The following is a 19,259-nucleotide window of genomic DNA, read 5'->3' as shown; positions in this document are numbered from 1 at the left end:
CTGCAGGCGGCCGAGGGGAGCTCATGCCCGGTGACGCCCGAGGGCGCCCCTCTGCCGCCACCTGCTGGTGGAAAAGGGGTACTGCAGGCGGCCGAGGGGAGCTCATGCCCGGTGACGCCCGAGGGCGCCCCTCTGCCGCCACCTGCTGGTGGAAAACGAGTACTGCAGGCGGCCGAGGGGAGCTCATGCCCGGTGACGCTCGAGGGCGCCCCTCTGCCGCCACCTGCTGGTGGAAAAGGGGTACTGCAGGCGGCCGAGGGGAGCTCATGCCCGGTGACGCCCGAGGGCGCCCCTCTGCCGCCACGCGCTAATGGAAAAGGGGTACTGCAGGCGGCCGAGGGGAGCTCATGCCCGGTGCCGCCCGAGGGCGCCCCTCTGCCGCCACCTGCTGGTGGAAAAGGGGTACTGCAGGCGGCCGAGGGGAGCTCATGCCCGGTGACGCCCGAGGGCGCCCCTCTGCCGCCACCTGCTGGTGGAAAACGAGTACTGCAGGCGGCCGAGGGGAGCTCATGCCCGGTGACGCCCGAGGCCGCCCCTCTGCCGCCACCTGCTGGTGGAAAAGGGGTATTGCAGGCGGCCGAGGGGAGCTCATGCCCGGTGATGCCCGAGGGCGCCCCTCTGCCGCCACCTGCTGGTGGAAAAGGGGTACTGCAGGCGGCCGAGGGGAGCTCATGCCCGGTGACGCCCGAGGGCGCCCCTCTGCCGCCACCTGCTGGTGGAAAAGGGGTACTGCAGGCGGCCGAGGGGAGCTCATGCCCGGTGACGCCCGAGGGCGCCCCTCTGCCGCCACCTGCTGGTGGAAAAGGGGTACTGCGGGTGGCCGAGGGGAGCTCATGCCTGTTGCCGCCCGAGGGCGCCCCTCTGCCGCCACCTGCTGGTGGAAAAGGGGTACTGCAGGCGGCCGAGGGGAGCTCATGCCCGGTGACGCCCGAGGGCGCCCCTCTGCCGCCACCTGCTGGTGGAAAACGAGTACTGCAGGTGGCCGAGGAGTGCTCATGCCCGGTGACGCCCGAGGGCGCCCCTCTGCCACCACCTTCTGGTGGAAAACAAGTACTGCAGGCGGCCGAAGGGAGCTCATGCCCGGTGACGCCCGAGGGCGCCCCTCTGCCGCCACCTGCTGGTAGAAAAGGGGTACTGCAGGCGGCCGAGGGGAGCTCATGCCCGGTGATGCCCGAGGGCGCCCCTCTGCCACCACCTGCTGGTGGAAAAGGGGTACTGCAGGCGGCCGAGGGGAGCTCATGCCCGGTGCCGCCCGAGGGCGCCCCTCTGCCGCCACCTGCTGGTGGAAAAGGGGTACTGCAGGCGGCCGAGGGGAGCTCATGCCCGGTGACGCCCGAGGGCGCCCCTCTGCCGCCACCTGCTGGTGGAAAACGAGTACTGCAGGCGGCCGAGGGGAGCTCATGCCCGGTGACGCCCGAGGGCGCCCCTCTGCCGCCACCTGCTGGTGGAAAAGGGGTACTGCAGGCGGCCGAGTGGAGCTCATGCCCGGTGACGCCCGAGGGCGCCCCTATGCCGCCACCTGCTGGTGGAAAAGTGGTACTGCAGGCGGCCGAGGGGAGCTCATGCCCGGTGACGCCCGAGGGCGCCCCTCTGCCGCCACCTGCTGGTGGAAAAGGGGTACTGCAGGCGGCCGAGGGGAGCTCATGCCCGGTGACGCCCGAGGGCGCCCCTCTGCCGCCACCTGCTGGTGGAAAAGGGGTACTGCAGGCGGCCGAGGGGAGCTCATGCCCGGTGACGCCCGAGGGCGCCCCTCTGCCGCCACCTGCTGGTGGAGAAGGGGTACTGCAGGCGGCCGAGTGGAGCTCATGCCCGGTGACGCCCGAGGACGCCCCTCTGCCGCCACCTGCTGGTGGAAAAGGAGTATTGCAGGCGGCCGAGGGGAGCTCATGCCCGGTGCCGCCCGAGGGCGCCCCTCTGCCGCCACCTGCTGGTGGAAAAGGGGTACTGCAGGCGGCCGAGGGGAGCTCATGCCCGGTGACGCCCGAGGGCGCCCCTCTGCCGCCACCTGCTTGTGGAAAAGGGGTACTGCAGGCGGCTGAGGGGAGCTCATGCCCGGTGACACCCGAGGGCGCCCCTCTGCCGCCACCTGCTGGTGGAAAACGAGTACTGCAGGCGGCCGAGGGGAGCTCATGCCCGGTGACGCCCGAGGGCGCCCCTCTGCCGCCACCTGCTGGTGGAAAAGTGGTACTGCAGGCGGCCGAGGGGAGCTCATGCCCGGTGACGCCCGAGGGCGCCCCTCTGCCACCACCTGCTGGTGGAAAAGGGGTACTGCAGGCGGCCGAGGGGAGCTCATGCCCGGTGACGCCCGAGGGCGCCCCTCTGCCGCCACCTGCTGGTGGAAAAGGGGTACTGCAGGCGGCCGAGGGGAGCTCATGCCCGGTGACGCCCGAGGGCGCCCCTCTGCCGCCACCTGCTGGTGGAGAAGGGGTACTGCAGGCGGCCGAGTGGAGCTCATGCCCGGTGACGCTCGAGGACGCCCCTCTGCCGCCACCTGCTGGTGGAAAAGGAGTATTGCAGGCGGCCGAGGGGAGCTCATGCCCGGTGACGCCCGAGGGCGCCCCTCTGCCGCCACCTGCTGGTGGAAAAGGGGTACTGCAGGCGGCCGAGGGGAGCTCATGCCCGGTGACGCCCGAGGGCGCCCCTCTGCCGCCACCTGCTTGTGGAAAAGGGGTACTGCAGGCGGCTGAGGGGAGCTCATGCCCGGTGACACCCGAGGGCGCCCCTCTGCCGCCACCTGCTGGTGGAAAACGAGTACTGCAGGCGGCCGAGGGGAGCTCATGCCCGGTGACGCCCGAGGGCGCCCCTCTGCCGCCACCTGCTGGTGGAAAAGGGGTACTGCATGCGGCCGAGGGGAGCTCATGCCTGTTGCCGCCCGAGGGCGCCCCTCTGCCGCCACCTGCTGGTGGAAAAGGTGTACTGCAGGCGGCCGAGGGGAGCTCATGCCCGGTGACGCCCGAGGACGCCCCTCTGCCGCCACCTGCTGGTGGAAAAGGGGTACTGCAGGCGGCCGAGGGGAGCTCATGCCTGTTGCCGCCCGAGGGCGCCCCTCTGCCGCCACCTGCTGGTGGAAAAGGGGTACTGCAGGCGGCCGAGGGGAGCTCATGCCCGGTGACGCCCGAGGGCGCCCCTCTGCCGCCACCTGCTGGTGGAAAAGGGGTACTGCAGGCGGCCGAGGGGAGCTCATGCCCGGTGACGCCCGAGGGCGCCCCTCTGCCGCCACCTGCTGGTGGAAAAGGGGTACTGCAGGCGGCCGAGGGGAGCTCATGCCCGGTGCTAACATGTCCACCCCGCACCCCCCCAGGCATCCTGGCCCTGCAGCTGCCCCCGGGGGGGCTCGACGCCGAGTTCTACAGGTGAGAACCAGTCCCCTCCGCCCCCTAAATGCGCCCCCAGACCCCCCCCAATTTATTCCCCCGCCCCAGCGCCTGCCTCCACCTGGCCGAGATGCAGCGTCGGGTGCGGGAGGCGCTGGCGGAGCGCGAGCGGCTGCTGCGGGCACGGGTAGGACGGGGGGTGGGGCACCAAGGGGGGGGGGTCCATGGGGCTTGGGGGGACCCAAGCGGGGGGGGAACCAAAATGAGGGGGGAACCAAGTGTGCGGGGTGTGGGTTCCGGGGGGACACACTTGCCAGGCGCACCGGGGGGGGGAACCAAAGTGAGGGGGGAACCAAGTGTGCGGGGTTCGGGTTCCGGGGGGACACATTTGCGGGGCGCACCGGGGGGGGGAACCAAAATGAGGGGGGAACCAAGTGTGCGGGGTGTGGGTTCCGGGGGGACACACTTGCCAGGCGCACCGGGGGGGGGGAACCAAAGTGAGGGGGGAACCAAGTGTGCGGGGTTCGGGTTCCGGGGGGACAAATTTGCGGGGCGCACCAGGGGGAACCAAAAGGAGGGGGGAACCAAGTGTGCGGGGTGCGGGTTCTGGGGGGACACTTTTGCGGGGCGCACCGGGGGGAACTAAAATGAGGGGGCAACCAAGTGTGCGGGGTGCGGTTGCCGGGGGGATGCCATTAGGGTTAGGGTTGGGGTTGGAGTTGGGGTCCGGGTTAGGTTAGGGTTAGGGTTAGGCCGCCTCCTGCTGGTGGAAAAGGGGTACTGCAGGCGGCCGGGGGGAGCTCATGCCCGGTGACGCCCGAGGGCGCCCCTCTGCCGCCACCTGCTGGTGGAAAAGGGGTACTGCAGGCGGCCGAGGGGAGCTCATGCCCGGTGACGCCCGAGGGCGCCCCTCTGCCGCCACCTGCTGGTGGAAAAGGGGTACTGCAGGCGGCCGAGGGGAGCTCATGCCCGGTGACGCCCGAGGGCGCCCCTCTGCCGCCACCTGCTGGTGGAAAACGAGTACTGCAGGCGGCCGAGGGGAGCTCATGCCCGGTGACGCCCGAGGGCGCCCCTCTGCCACCACCTGCTGGTGGAAAAGGGGTACTGCAGGCGGCCGAGGGGAGCTCATGCCCGGTGACGCCCGAAGGCGCCCCTCTGCCGCCACCTGCTGGTGGAAAACGAGTACTGCAGGCGGCCAGGGTCCGTGCACGCGCGTTGTTTATTACGTCTTTTTTTTTTTTTGATGTGTAATTTCCTACGCTCCTAGATTTTTCTTCATATGTAAATGAAAGGTCCGTGCTAATTCCCGTTGAAAATATTTCATTTACTTTCTTGGTTGTATTGTCCTTTCTATGTTCAAAGCTGAGGCAAAAATACGGTAAATTTTGCTTCTAGAAACACCGCAGTTCTTTTGTCTGCACTCCGCATGCTGTAAACTAGGGATAGGTGACAAATAAATAAAAAAATAAATAAAAGAACACAGCTTCTGCTCCTGCTCTCTTTCTTGTGCTTTGCCCCCTCCTCTTTCCCAGGTGAGTGGGTTTGGGTGCTGGGCGGGGCCCAATGTTATACGAGCCCTAGGCGTTCTATCAGAGAGCTCCTTCTGCGTGGGCTGCTCTTTGGGGTCGGTGCTTTGTTTATTCTTCTGTTAGCTACATGCAGGGTTCTTTTCGTGGGTCAGAGTCTTGTACGATATTTTAGAGGAAACCAATCTAGTAGTACGTGCATTTATTGCATGAAGCTCTTTGGAGGTGATTAATTGTTATAGCACTTTTATGGATAGGATGTCAATGTTATTTTGTGTGTTTGCTTTGTTGTTCTATGTCCCTCATGATTTTTGCAGGGTTATAGGGCAGATGCCACCAGGTCTACCCCTTTTGTTGTTTTTGTTTTGTTTGATTTATTTTTCTTATTTTCTTTTTCGGAAGGGGGTTTGGGATTTGAGCGTCCTATTTTTTGGGGTTTGGGATTTGAGCATCTTAATTTTGTGGGTGTGGGATTTGAGCGTCTTAAGTGTTTGGGTTAGGGCTTTTAGGCATAGGACTTCAGGGGTTTAGTGTGGTGGATAGTTTGGGTTAGGTCTGTAGGGGTTTCGAGGATTTTTAGGGTTAGGGCTTGCGGCTTTTTTGTGTAAGGGCGGTAAGGGCTAGGGTTACAGGGAGTGCTGTTAAATGGAGTTCTCGACAACTCGGCCTCTGATTGGCCGTGCCGGCTGCCCAGGGAATGCTGGTAGGTGTAGTTTTCCGGCACAAGGCTTCCAGTAGGCTGCGTTGAGTGCCCAGAGCGTGCCGGGAAATGTAGTTCTGGGACTCCGGACTTCCGGGAGGCCATGTTGGGTGCCCAGAGCATACCGGGAAATGTAGTTCTGGGACTCCGAACTTCCGGGAGGCCATGTTGGGTGCCCAGAGCATACCGGGAAATGTAGTTCTGGGACTCCGGACTTCCGGGAGGCCATGTTGGGTGCCCAGAGCACACCGGGAAATGCAGTTCTCGGGGACTAGGGCTGGGGCTAGGGTTAGAGCTTAGGGTGAGGGTTGGGGTTAGGGTTAGGGCTAGTGAATGCTGGTTCTCTGTGTTTGCAGATGACGGTGAGCGTGTGTAAACTAATTCCAGTTGAAGAAGTTTCAGTTACTTGCTTGGTGACATTATCAGTTCAACATTAAAAGCTGCAGCAAAAGCAAAAGGGGAGTTTTGCTTCTAGAAACACCACAGGTCTCTTGTCTGCTCTCGGAATGTTTTTGAGATAAACCAGATTTTAAAAAACAAAGGAAAAAAAAAAAAAACACAGCTGCTTCTTTTGCTCTCTTCCTACTTTCTTGTGCTTTGCCCCTCCCCTTTCCCAGGTGATTGGGTTTGGGTGCTGGGCGGGGCCGAATGGTATATGAGCCCCAGGCATGCTATCAGAGAGCTCCTTGTGCTTGGGCTGCTCTTTGGGGTAAGTGCTTTGTTTTTCCTTCAGTCAGTTGCAGGGTTCTCTAGGCAGACTGGAGCCTATGGATTTCTGGATTTTAAGTGCTTGGAATTCACTCAGTAGCGGGATGTTTAGTAGGGGCTGCTGGCTCACTGTTTTTTTTGGGATGGTGGGATACTCTTCTGTTTTTGAGCTATGTTTTAATCTCTAGATGTATAAACCCACTTGTGTAACTCTTCTGAGGACTAAAACCAGCTTGATTGAATGCTACATATGGCTTGGCAGCGTAGATGCGGCGTTACCAAGACACTGAGCAGAGTTGTATCAGAGTCACCTCTTTCATCTGCAAAGGGTAAGTCTGCGACTACCCCTGCCGAGGCTGCTGTGTGTGCATGTCTTTTTGGCATTTGTGGAGCTCGGTTGTTTTTTTTTGTGTGTATGTTTTAACTTTCTGTTTTTCTGAGCAGTAAATAGTGTGTGTGCTGAGTGTGGTTGGCAGGAGGAGGTGGGGAGCTGCTCAGGACTGGTAGGTTTGGTTTCTAGGAGTGTGCGGCATCCTTCCTGTGTGATGCGACTGATTGTTGGGTGGGAACGTTCCAGCTCATATGTCTTAAGCAATGTAGCTTGTGTAGTGTGTGTTGTGTGGCCCGGGTGCAGCTTGCTGTGGTGTTGTGAGTGAACAATCTCAGAGCTGGTGAGCAGCTGAAGTACCGGAGCTGGGAAGAGAGAGGTCTTGCAGCAGGTACGCTGTGGCTGTGAGGTGCCTCAGAGTGTGCATTTCTCTTGTCTCTGCAGGTGCTTTGTGCAGTTGTGGAGAGGGAAGGGAAATCTTCATGTCAGGAAGCTCTGAGGGAAGGTGAGAGGTGTCAGCCTGGTCATGCCTTATCCGAAGCAAAGGGAAGACGCTCAGGTGTTTCCCTGTGAGGGTCCGAGGTGAGGCTGATTGGGATAGAGGAGCAGTGTGGCAGGTGGGTGCTTGCAAGCACCGCGGTCATTGTATCCTTTTGTGTTCCCAGGTGGCGTGGGTGATGCTGGCCGCTCCTTTCAAGCTTGGACCTAATTTGCAGGTCCAGAGGCAAGTGGAGTGCTGTTTTGAAAGGATAAAAGTAAAGCTGGGGTTGCTTATGTTGTTGAGGGATGGGTGCTACTGCTGGCAGCTGAATGTTTATCTTCTGCCTGTGTCTTTCCCTTGTTCAGGCTGAAATGCAGCGTGCAGTGCGCAGTGCAGGACGTCTCGACCCAAGCTGCCTCTGCAGTGACTCTGGTGTGTGATGAGCAGAGGTAACTGTTGTTTTTGGGGTGTGGTTGTCACTGCAGTTATTTTCCTACATCCAATAGAGTAAAACTCCAGTTTGCCTTTTAGAGGTGCTATAAGTGGGTAAGGAGAAGAGATGGAAGCATGTGCCACGTGGGGCAGGCAAGCGGCTGAGGTACAGGAGGGGATGAGAGTATGTGATTTTTTTCTGGGGATGGAATGGAATTGATTTTGTTGGTGTATAATCTGTTCTGCTCTTGGATTTTTCTTTCTAAGTTTAAAAAAAATAATAAAATTTGAGCTAATTCCAGTTAAGAAAGTTTCAGTTACTTGCTGGGTTGTATTGTCCTTTTAATATTCAAAGCTTCAGCGAAAGCATGGGGATTGTTGCTTTTAGAAACACCTCAGGTCTCATCTGCACTCTGCATTCTGTTGAGCTAAAGCAGATCCCCCCCAAAAAAAAGAAACAGGTAAACAAAAAAAAAAAAACAAACACACACACACAAATGAAGAACAAAATAAAACACCATTGGTAGACTTGTTGTGAATGCAACGAACATTTAATCCCTTTGTTTTCCCAGGTGGTGTGGATGATACTGGCTGCACTGTTGGAGCTTGGATTCGGAGAGGAAGAGGTGAGCAGAACTGTATGTTGCATCAGCAGTAGTCAGCATCGTGGAGAAGGTGGGCATCGTGGCCGGCGTGCTAGTGAATGCTCTTTCTCTGTTTTTGCAGCTGATGATGAGCCTTCAGTTGACTAAGATGACAAACGGTGCCTGTGCATTTCTTGAGGCGGAGGAACTTTACCATGCAGCAGCCTGAGAGCTAAGTTGGGGGGCGCCTGGTATTTGCATATCTGGGGTGGCTAATGGGAGCTGGGAGCCAGAGCAGCGTGGTGCCTGCTGGCTGAATAGACTTGGTGCCACTGTGAGGGTGGTTGAGGCTGGGTCACGTTCAGGGTGCTTGTGGCTGGGTCACCAGGCTAATAGAAGAGGCAGGATTATTTTGTAGCGTGAGTGCGTGCGCCAGGCAGGACAGTTTCCTTCTGTTCGTCTGTCTTGTAGTGTTGCTTCTACAACGTCTGTTCTGTGCTTCTCAGGTCTTGATATCCTCCTAACTTTTTACACCGGACTGACTAGACAGGGGACTTGGTAGCGGTGCTGAAGGGCCTCCATGCTTGTTTTGTCATCGTGATTCTGATTCGAGCACTTCTTGTCTTGCAGTCGCTGCTTGAACTGCAGATCTGTTTCAGGTCTTGTGCATCATATTCGGTTTGAGATCGCGTCTGTTTCCATCCTCACTCTTGCAGAAGTCATCTGGGCCGCATCAGGAGCTCTTGCTTGGGAATCGAATTCCTAAGTGTGTTCTTAGGGGGTTTTCACTCCCCATCCTTCCGGTCTCTTGTCTTGAAGGCAGGCTTTTTAGGCCTCCGTCATCCCAGTTCTGGAAGCTGCTTCCAGTCGCGTGTCGTGACATTTGAGTCTCTGGTAGGGTCTGGTGCAGAGCACCTGTATCTGACTTGCTGTTGCCATAGGGCTTTCCTTTTGGGGGTCGCTTTTTCTTGCGCCATGTGTTGTGTGTTTTGTTTGTAGTGTTTGTGGTGTGCCTGTGTGTGTATGTGTTTGGTCTGGAGCTGTCCTGCCTGGCAGTTAGTGATGACAGCTAACATGGCATTGCATGGGTGTACTAATACATTGTCTGGACTGTTTTGGCGAAGACATCCGGTCTGCCTCTGGGCACGTACTGAAGGGCAGCTGGCACAGTCATCTCTGTGGTGTTTGGCAGATGTTGGGCGTGGGAGATTTGAGCTGCTTGCGAGCAGCTGCTCGCATAGCACTGGAACGGTGTGCTTGAGGAGGTCTGTCGAATCTTGAAAGCTTACAGATATGGGGTTTTGAAACTTTTATTTTTATTTCTATGCTGTCCCCAGTAGAGCGTAAACCTTTGGAGGAACCTGTCACAGGAAAGAGCTCCTTCTGGAACTGTTCAGCACTCGGTAGGCAGCTCGGTGACTGGCTTGATCTACTTCTGAGGTGCTGAGGTATGGGGGCTTCTGTTTTGAAACGATAATATTGTAAATGGGGTCCCTTTGTGTTGTTGAGCGATGGGTGCTAATGCTAGCAGCTGAATGATTGATTCTCTTGTGACTGTTTTCATTTGTTAAAGCTGAAACACAGTGTACGACACGGGACTTGACGACCAGAGCTGCTTTTGGCAAGGTGAGTAATGAACAGCTATAGAAGGTAATTTAGTGGTGCAGTTTTCACTGCAGTCACTTAACTACACCAAGTACAGTAAAAATCCTGTTTATATTTCAGGGGTGTTGTAGCTGGCCTAAGAGAGCAGATGGAAGCATCTTCCTCGAGGGCAGGTGAGGGCGCTGAGGTAAGGGAGCAGATGAGAGTAACTGTCCCAGCTGTGCTGTGGCTTTGGATGCTGCTTCAGCCTATGCTTTTGTTTCTCTTTTGCAGGTGTCTCGCACAGGCTGAGTGGGGCCAAGCTGCACTCTGAAGAGCAGCACGAGAAGGGCGGGCTGGTTGTGAGCTGGATTGGAGCAGAACTGCCAAGTAGCATGAGGTGAGTGCGAAGGGTCTTGCTTTGCAGGTGCCATGGCAGGCTCTCCACAGAAGCGGTTGAGGATTTGAGAAGAGGTTGCGGATGATCAAGGAGCGACACGTGCAGGGATGGCTTGAAAACGGTATGGCCGCTTTCTCTTCTGTTTATCAGGTGTCCCAGGCAACGTGGGCTGTGATGTTAGTCTTCAGAATCGGAACAAAGCGGGTGCTGATGGCTGTCTTCTTTGGTAGGCAAGGAGGTGCCCAAAGCCCTGTCTTGTGTAGCCTGAGCACGCCTCGCTGAGTATGAAGCTTGATTTCCAGCAGTTCTGAAAACTGTGTTGAGGCTGAAATGCTGTTTCTGTGTTTGGGTTGGGCTTGTACCTTGGTGAGTGTAGGGATGGGTTTTAATTTGGTGCAGTGGAGGGCCTGGCCCCAGTGTCCTGTAATGTGTTTTGACCCGTGAGCATAGCCTTTTGGTTTTCAGATAGCCTACTGAAGTAAGTGATTTTTCCTGTGAGTGGAATGGAATTGAATTCTTCTTTGGCGCATAATCTGTTCTGCTCCTAGAGTTTTCTTCCTGCGTAAATACAAGTCTGCGCTAAATCCGGCTGAAAAAGCTTCATTTACTTGCGTGGTAGTATTGTCCTTTCAGTATTCAAAGCTGCAGCAAAAGCATGGGGATTTTTGTTTCTAGAAACACCCCAGTTCTCCTGTCTGCACTCTGCATGCTGTTGAGCTAAGCCTTATAAGGAAGTTAATAAAACCACAGCTGCTGCTGCTCCTCTTTCTGCTTTTTTATGCTTTCCCCCTGCACTTTCCCAGGTGATTGGCTTCAGGTTCCAGGTGGGACCTAATGGTAACTGAGTTGAAGGTATGCCATCAGAGAGCTCCTTCTGCCTGGGCTGCACTTTTGGATAAGCGCTTTGTTTTTCCTTCAGTCTTTTGGAGGGTTCTTTAGGTGGGTCAGATTCTATGGACTGATGCATTTTGAAGTCGAAACCGGTACTCCTATCTTTTTGAGGTGAAAACTGGTAGGATCCGTCATAGTAAAGGAATCTAGTAGTAGGCGCCTGTATTGCACACAGCTCTTCCTCAGGTGAGTAGTTGTTATGGCAGTTTTACGGATAGTATGGTGATGTTACTTTGTGTGTTTGCTCTGTGGTTCTGGGTCCCTTCTGATTTTTGCAGAATTACGGGGCTTTCTGTGAGCCTTTAAATCTATGTCAAATCTTATCAAAGTCATAACCTCGCTGTCAAAGTGATGCAGCAGGGTTTAGGAGAAATGTATGATGGAGGCTGCCTGTGTGAGCGTGTATCTGAAAATGGCAGCAGTGGGCACGTAAGGGGTAGTCTGTTTCAAGTTTAGGGACAGTTTGTTATATTTCTGGAGCTTTTGCCTGTGTGTTTTCTGTCTGTCGAGTGTTTAGACCTTGCAGCCTTTTAGTCTTGATGTCCTTGAATTGACATATTAGAAGTATGTTTATTAGGTGTTTCCAGGTAGTTGTTTTTGGGAAACAGTGGGGTAATGTCTCTTGACCGCATAAGTGCAGTAGTGCCTGGAGAGTGAGCAGGCTCACCTTCTTCCTCTCTGCAGAATAAGTCCGCCCGGGCCCATTTCGGCGCGGCGCCGCCCGGGCCCATTTCGGCGCGGCGCCGCCCGGGCCCATTTGTCCTGTGGAGCTACTGAGCAGCTGAGGTAAAGGAGTTTTGAACAGAGAGGTATTGCACAGTAGCATGTTGCATCAGTAGTAGTGAGCGTTGCCCAAGAGGTGGGTATCAGGGCTGGCGTGCTAGTGAATGCTGGTTCTCTGTTTTTGCAAGTGATGATGAACCTGTTTGACTTAATTCTATTTGAAAAAGTTCCAGTTACTGGCCTGGTCGTGTCGTCCTTTCAATGTTAAAAACTGCAGCAAAAGCATGGGGATTGTTGCTTCTAGAAACACCACAGGTCACCTGTCTGCTCTCTGCATGTTTTTCAAGTAAAGCAGATCTTAAAATTAAATAAAATAGTAATGAAAAAAATAAAAAACAGCTGCTGCTGCTGCTCCTTTCTTTCTACTTCCTTGTGCTTTGCCCCTCCCCTTTTCCAGGTGATTGGGTTTGGGTGCTGGGCGGGGCCGAATGGTATATGAGCCCCAGGCATGCTATCAGAGAGCTCCTTCTGCCTGGGCTGCTCCTTGGGGTAAGTGCTTTGTTTTTCCTTTAGTCAGTTGCAGGGTTCTCTAGGCAGGCTGGAGTTTATAGATTTCTAGAATTTTTAAGTGCTTGGAATTCACTTAGGAGAGGGATGTTTAATAGAGGTTTCTGGCTCACTGTTTTTTGGTGTGGTGGGTTGCTCTTCTGTTTTTGAGCTAAATTTATTCTCTAGATGCATAGACCTACTTCTGTAATTTTCCAGAGGACTAAAACCAGCTGCATTTCATGCTACATGTGGCTTGGCAGGGTAGATGCAGCATTGCCAAGAGACTGAGCAGGGTTGTATCAGAGTCACCTCTTTCATCTGCAAAGGGTAAGTTTGATTACCCCTGCCGAGGCTGCTGTGTGTGCATGTCTTTTTGGCATTTGTGGAGCTCAGTTGTTTTTTGTGTGTGTATGTTTTAACTTTCTGTTTTTCTGAGCAGTAGATAGTGTGTTTGCTGAGTGTGGTTGGCAGGAGGAGGTGGGGAGCTCCTCAGGACTGGTAGGTTTGGTTTCTCGGAGAGTACGGCAGCCTTCCTGTGTGATGCGACTGATTGTTGGGTGGGAACGTTCCAGCTTGTGTGTCTTAGGCAATGTAGCCTGTGTAGTGTGTGTTGTGTGGCCTGGGCAGATTTTGCTGTGGTGCTGTGAGTGAAGAATCTGAGTTAGAGGTGGTGAGCAGCTGAAGTACCGGAGCTGGGAAGAGAGAGGCATTGCAGCAGGTACGCTGTGGCTGTGAGGTGCCTCAGAGTGTGCTTTTCCCTTGTCTCTGCAGGTGCTTTGTGTGCAGTCGTGGACAGGGAAGGGATATCCTCGTGTGATGGAGCTCTGAGGGAAGGTGAGTGTTGCCAGCCTGGTCATGCCTTATCCGAAGCGAAGTGAAGACGCTCAGGTGTTTCCCTGTGAGGGTCTGAGGTGAGACTGTTTGGGATAGAGGAGCAGCGTGGCAGGTGGGTGCTTGCAAGCACAGTGTCGTTTTGTCCTTTTGTGTTCCCAGGTGTTGTGGATGATGGTGGCCGCTCCTTTCAAGCTTGGACCTAATTTGCAGGTCCAGAGGCAAGTGGAGTGCTGTTTTGAAAGGATAAAAGTAAAGCTGGGGTTGCTTATGTTGTTGAGGGATGGGTGCTACTACTACTGGCAGCTGAATGTTTATCTTCTGCCTGTGTCTTTCCTTTGTTCAGGTTGAAATGCAGTGCGCAGTGCAGGACGTCTCGACCCGAGCTGCCTCTGCAGTGACTCTGGTGCGTGATGAGCAGAGGTAACTGTTGTTTTTGGGGTGTGGTTGTCACTGCAGTTATTTTCCTATGTCCAATAGAGTAAAACTCCAGTTTGCCTTTTAGAGGTGCTATAAGTGGGTAAGGAGAAGAGATGGAAGCATGTGCCACGTGGGGCAGGCAAGCGGCTGAGGTACAGGAGGGGATGAGAGTATGTGATTTTTTTCTGGGGATGGAATGGAATTAATTTTGTTGGTGTATAATCTGTTCTGCTCCTAGATTTTTCTTTCAATGCCAATAAAAGTATGAGCTAATTCCAGTTAAGAAAGTTCCAGTTACTTGCTGGGTCGTATTGTCCTTTTAATATTCAAAGCTGCCGCAAAAGCATGGGGATTGTTTCTTCTAGGTACTCCCCAGTTCTCGTTTGCATTCTGCATGCTGTTGAGCTAAAGCAGGTTTAAAAAAAAAAATAAAAAAATACAAGAAACACACACACAAACAACAACAACAAGAAACCACGATTGGGTTATTTGTTCTGAATGCAACTATCATTTAATCCCTTTGTTGTCCCAGGTGGTGTGGATGATACTGGCTGCACTGTTGGAGCTTGGACTCAGAGAGGAACACGTGAGCGCAATCGTACGTTGCATCAGCAGTAGTCAGCATTGTGGAGAAGGTGAGCAATGGGGCTGGCGTGCTAGTGAATGCTCTTTCTCTGTTTTTGCAGCTGATGATGAGCCTTCAGTTGACTAAGATGACAAACGGTGCCTGTGCATTTCTTGAGGCGGAGGAACTTTACCATGCAGCAGCCTGAGAGCTAAGTTGGGGGGCGCCTGGTATTTGCATATCTGGGGTGGCTAATGGGAGCTGGGAGCCAGAGCAGCGTGGTGCCTGCTGGCTGAATAGACTTGGTGCCACTGTGAGGGTGGTTGAGGCTGGGTCACGTTCAGGCTGCTTGTGGCTGGGTCACCAGGCTAATAGAAGAGGCAGGATTATTTTGTAGCGTGAGTGCGTGCGCCAGGCAGGACAGTTTCCTTCTGTTCGTCTGTCTTGTAGTGTTGCTTCTACAACGTCTGTTCTGTGCTTCTCAGGTCTTGATATCCTCCTAACTTTTTACACCGGACTGACTAGACAGGGGACTTGGTAGCGGTGCTGAAGGGCCTCAATGCTTGTTTTGTCATCGTGATTCTGATTCGAGCACTTCTTGTCTTGCAGTCGCTGCTTGAACTGCAGATCTGTTTCAGGTCTTGTGCATCATATTCGGTTTGAGATCGCGTCTGTTTCCATCCTCACTCTTGCAGAAGTCATCTGGGCCACATCAGGAGCTCTTGCTTGGGAATCGAATTCCTAAGTGTGTTCTTAGGGGGTTTTCACTCCCCATCCTTCCGGTCTCTTGTCTTGAAGGCAGGCTTTTTAGGCCTCCATCATCCCAGTTCTGGAAGCTGCTTCCAGTCGCGTGTCGTGACATTTGAGTCTCTGGTAGGGTCTGGTGCAGAGCACCTGTATCTGACTTGCTGTTGCCATAGGGCTTTCCTTTTGGGGGTCGCTTTTTCTTGCGCCATGTGTTGTGTGTTTTGTTTGTAGTGTTTGTGGTGTGCCTGTGTGTGTATGTGTTTGGTCTGGAGCTGTCCTGCCTGGCAGTTAGTGATGACAGCTAACATGGCATTGCATGGGTGTACTAATACATTGTCTGGACTGTTTTGGCGAAGCCATCCGGTCTGCCTCTGGGCACGTACTGAAGGGCAGCTGGCACAGTCATCTCTGTGGTGTTTGGCAGATGTTGGGCGTGGGAGATTTGAGCTGCTTGCGAGCAGCTGCTCGCATAGCACTGGAACGGTGTGCTTGAGGAGGTCTGTTGAATCTTGAAAGCTTACAGATACGGGGTTTTGAAACTTTTATTTTTATTTCTATGCTGTCCCCAGTAGAGTGTAAACCTTTGGAGGAACCTGTCACAGGAAAGAGCTCCTTCTGGAACTGTTCAGCACTCGGTAGGCAGCTCGGTGACTGGCTTGATCTACTTCTGAGGTGCTGAGGTATGGGGGCTTCTGTTTTGAAATGATAATATTGTAAATGGGGTCCCTTTGTGTTGTTGAGGGATGGGTGCTAATGCTGGCAGCTGAATGATTATCTTGTGACTGTTTTCATTTGTTTAAGGTGAAACACAGTGTACAACACGGGACTTGACCGGAGCTGCTTTTGGCAAGGTGAGCGATGGACAGATGCAGCAGGTACTTCAGGGGTGCAGCTGTTATTGCAGTTAGTTAACTGAACAAAATACAGTAAAAATCCTGTTTATATTTCAGGGGTGTTGTAGCTGGCCTAAGAGAGCAGATGGAAGCATCTTCCTCGAGGGCAGGTGAGGGCGCTGAGGTAAGGGAGCAGATGAGAGTAACTGTCCCAGCTGTGCTGTGGCTTTGGATGCTGTTTCAGCCTATGCTTTTGTTTGTCTTTTGCAGGTGTCTCGCACAGGCTGAGTGGGGCCAAGCTGCACTCTGAAGAGCAGCACGAGAAGGGCGGGCTGGTTGTGAGCTGGATTGGAGCAGAACTGCCAAGTAGCATGAGGTGAGTGCGAAGGGTCTTGCTTTGCAGGTGCCATGGCAGGCTCTCCACAGAAGCGGTTGAGGATTTGAGAAGAGGTTGCGGATGATCAAGGAGCGACACGTGCAGGGATGGCTTGAAAAGGGTATGGCTGCTTTCTCTTCTGTTTATCAGGTGTCCCAGGCAACGTGGGCTGTGATGTTAGTCTTTAGAATAGGAACAAAGCAGGTGCTGATGGACGTCTTCTTTGGTAGGCAAAGAGGTGTCCGAAGCCCCGTCCTGTGTAGCCTGAGCACGCCTCGCTGAGTATGAAGCTTGCTTTCCAGCAGTTCCCAAAACTGTTGAAGCTGAAATGCTGTGTCTGTGTTTGTGTTGGGGTTGCACCTTGGTGAGTGTCGGGATGGGTTTTAATTCAGTGAAGCGGAGGGCCTAGCCCCAGTGTCCTATAGTGTGTTTGACCCATCTGCACAGCCTTTTGGTTCTCAGATAGCCTACTGAAGTAAGTGATTTTTCCTGTGAGTGGAATGCAATTGATTTTTTTCTTTTTTTGGCGTGTAATCAGTTTTGCTCCTAGACTTTTCTTTCTATGTAAATAAAAGATACGAAGAAAAAGAAAAGGTACGTTGTTTTTGGGAAACCGTGGGGTAGGGTTCCTTGACCACATAAGTGCAGTAGTGCCTAGAGAGTGAGCAGGGTCACCTCCTTCATCTCTAGAAAGTAAGTCTGTTTGGGCACACTTCAGCGTGGTGCTACCTGGGCACATTTCTCAGGTGGAGCTACTGAGCAGGTGAGGTAAAGGAGGTGGGAACAGAGAGGTATTGCACAATTATATGTTGCCTTAGTAGTAGTGAACGTTCTGCAGGAGGTGGGTATTAGGCCTGGCATGCTGGTGAATGCTGGTTCTCTGTGTTTACAGATGGGGGTGAGTCTGTTTAATTCCAGTTCAAAAAGTTTCAGTTACTAGCTTGGTGATATTTTCAATTCAATATTAAAACCTGCAGAGAAAGCAAAAGGGAAATTTTGCTTCTAGAATCACCGCAGATACCTTGTCTGCTCTCTGTATGCTTTTGAGATAAAGCTGATTTTAAAAAAGAAAGAAAAAAAAAAACATCTGCTTTTCTTGCTCTCTTCCTACTCTCTTGTGCTTTGTCCCTCACCTTTCCCAGGTGATTGGGTTTGGGTGCTGGGCGGGGACAAAAGGTATATGAGCCCCAGGCACGGCATCAGAGAGCTCCTTCTGCCTGGGCTGCTCTTTGGGGTCAGTGCTTTGTGTTTCTTTCAGTCAGTTGCAAGGTTCTCTAGGCAGGCTGGAGTTCATGGAGTTCTAGATTTCTAAGTGCTTGGAATTCTAGATTTCTAAGTGCTTGAAATAGAGGGATATTTAGTAGAGGCTGCTGTCTCACTGTTTTTGGGATGGTCACATATGCTCGTGTTTTTGAGCTGTATTTTAATCTCTACATGTATAAAAACACTTGTTTTAGTCTCCTGGAGAGTTTCAGCAGCTTGATTACATGCTACATGTGGCTTGACAGTGTAGATGCAGCATTGCCAAGAGACTGAGCAGGGTTGTATCAGAGTCACCTTTTTTATCTGCAAAGGGTAAGTCTGTGACTACCCCTGCCAGGGCTGCTGTGTGTGCATGTCTTTTTGGCATTTGTGGTGCTCAGTTGTTTTTTTGTATGTTTTAACTTTCTGTTTTTCTGAGCAGTAAATAGTGTGTGTGCTGAGTGTGGTTGGCAGGAGGAGGTGGGGAGCTCCTCAGGACTGGTAGGTTTGGTTTCTAGGAGTGTGCGGCAGCCTTCCTGTGCGATGCGACTGGTTGTTGGGTGGGAATGTTCCAGCTTGTGTGTCTTAGGCAATGTAGCTTGTGTAGTGTGTGTTGTGTGGCCTGGGCAAAGTTTGCAGTGGTGCTGTGAGCGAAGAATCTGAGTTAGAGCTGATGAGCAGCTGAAGTACCGGAGCTGGGAAGAGAGAGGCATTGCAGCAGGTACGCTGTGGCTGTGAGGTGCTTCAGAGTGTGGTTTTCTCTTGCCTCTGCAGGTGCTTTGTGCAATTGTGGAGAGGGAAGGGAAATCCTCATGTCACGAAGCTCTGAGGGAAGGTGAGTGGTGTCAGCCTGGTCATCCCTTATCTGAAGCGAAGGGAAGACGCTCAGGTGTTTCCCTCAGAGGGTCCGGGGTGAGACTGTTTGGGATAGAGGAGCAGTGTAGCAGGTGGGTGCTTGCAAGCACAGTGGTCATTTTGTCCTTTTATGTTCCCAGGTGGCGTGGGTGATGCTGGCCGCTCCTTTCAAGCTTGGACCTAATTTGCAGGTCCAGAGGCAAGTGGCCTGTTGTTTTGAAAGGATAAAAGTAAAGCTGGGGTTGCTTATGTTGTTGAGGAACGGGTGCTACTGCTGGCAGCTGAATGTTTATCTTCTGCCTGTGTCTTTCCTTTGTTCAGGGTGAAATGCAGTGTGCAGTTCGCAGTGCAGGACCTCTCGACCCGAGCTGCCTCTGCAGTGACTCTGGTGCGTGATGAGCAGAGGTAACTGTTGTTTTTGGGGTGTGGTTGTCACTGCAGTTATTTTCCTATGTCCAATAGAGTAAAATTCCAGTTTGCCTTTTAGAGGTGCTATAAGTGGGTGAAGAGAACAGATGGAAGCATGTGCCACGTGGGGCAGGCAAGCGGCTGAGGTACAGGAGGGGATGAGAGTATGTGATTTTTTTCCAGGGGCTGGAATGGAATTAATTTTGTTGGTGTATAATCTGTTCTCCTCCTGGATTTTTCTTTCAATGTAAATAGAAGTTTGAGCTAATTCCAGTTAAGAAAGTTCCAGTTAATTGCAGGGTCATGTTGTCCTTTCAATGTTATAAGCTGCAGCAAAAGCATGGGGATTGTTGCTTCTAGAAACACCCCAGTTCTCTTGTTTGTGCTCTACATGCTGTTGAGCTAAGGCAGATTTAAAAAAAAGAAATAAAGGAAACACACACAAAAACCACCTCCAACAACAAAAAACACCATTGGCTGACTTGTTCTGAATGCAACGATCATTTAATCCCTTTATTTTCCCAGGTGGTGTGGATGATACTGGCTGCACTGTTGGAGCTTGGACTCGGAGAGGAACAGGTGAGCACAATCGTATGTTGCATCAGTAGTAGTCAGCATTGTGGAGAAGGTGAGCAATGGGGCTGGTGTCCTAGTGAATGCTGTTTCTCTGTTTTTGCAGCTGATGATGAGCCTTCAATTGACTAAGATGATAATCAGTGCCTGTGTATTTCTTGAGGCAGAGGGACTTTACCATGCAGCAGC

At 53.2% G+C, this 19,259-nt stretch overlaps 1 protein-coding gene and 1 long non-coding RNA gene across 2 annotated transcripts in view; one reads left to right on the top strand and one right to left on the bottom strand.

Moving 5' to 3' along the window:
* LOC137856614 (uncharacterized) overlaps positions 1-19,259 on the bottom strand; it is a 210,279-nt gene that overhangs the window by 97,273 nt on the left and 93,747 nt on the right. The gene's annotated exons all lie outside the window — the stretch shown is intronic.
* LOC137856619 (uncharacterized) lies at positions 6,747-7,805 on the top strand. The gene is made up of 3 exons (XR_011096636.1): positions 6,747-7,081; positions 7,242-7,331; positions 7,423-7,805. It is a non-coding gene; the product is annotated as an uncharacterized lncRNA (long non-coding RNA).

Source organism: Anas acuta, chromosome 5 (genome assembly GCF_963932015.1).
Source record: "Anas acuta chromosome 5, bAnaAcu1.1, whole genome shotgun sequence".
Classification (NCBI taxonomy): Eukaryota; Metazoa; Chordata; class Aves; order Anseriformes; family Anatidae; genus Anas; species Anas acuta.
Note: the sequence above shows the minus strand (reverse complement) of the source record. Positions and strands in the feature narration are given on the sequence as shown.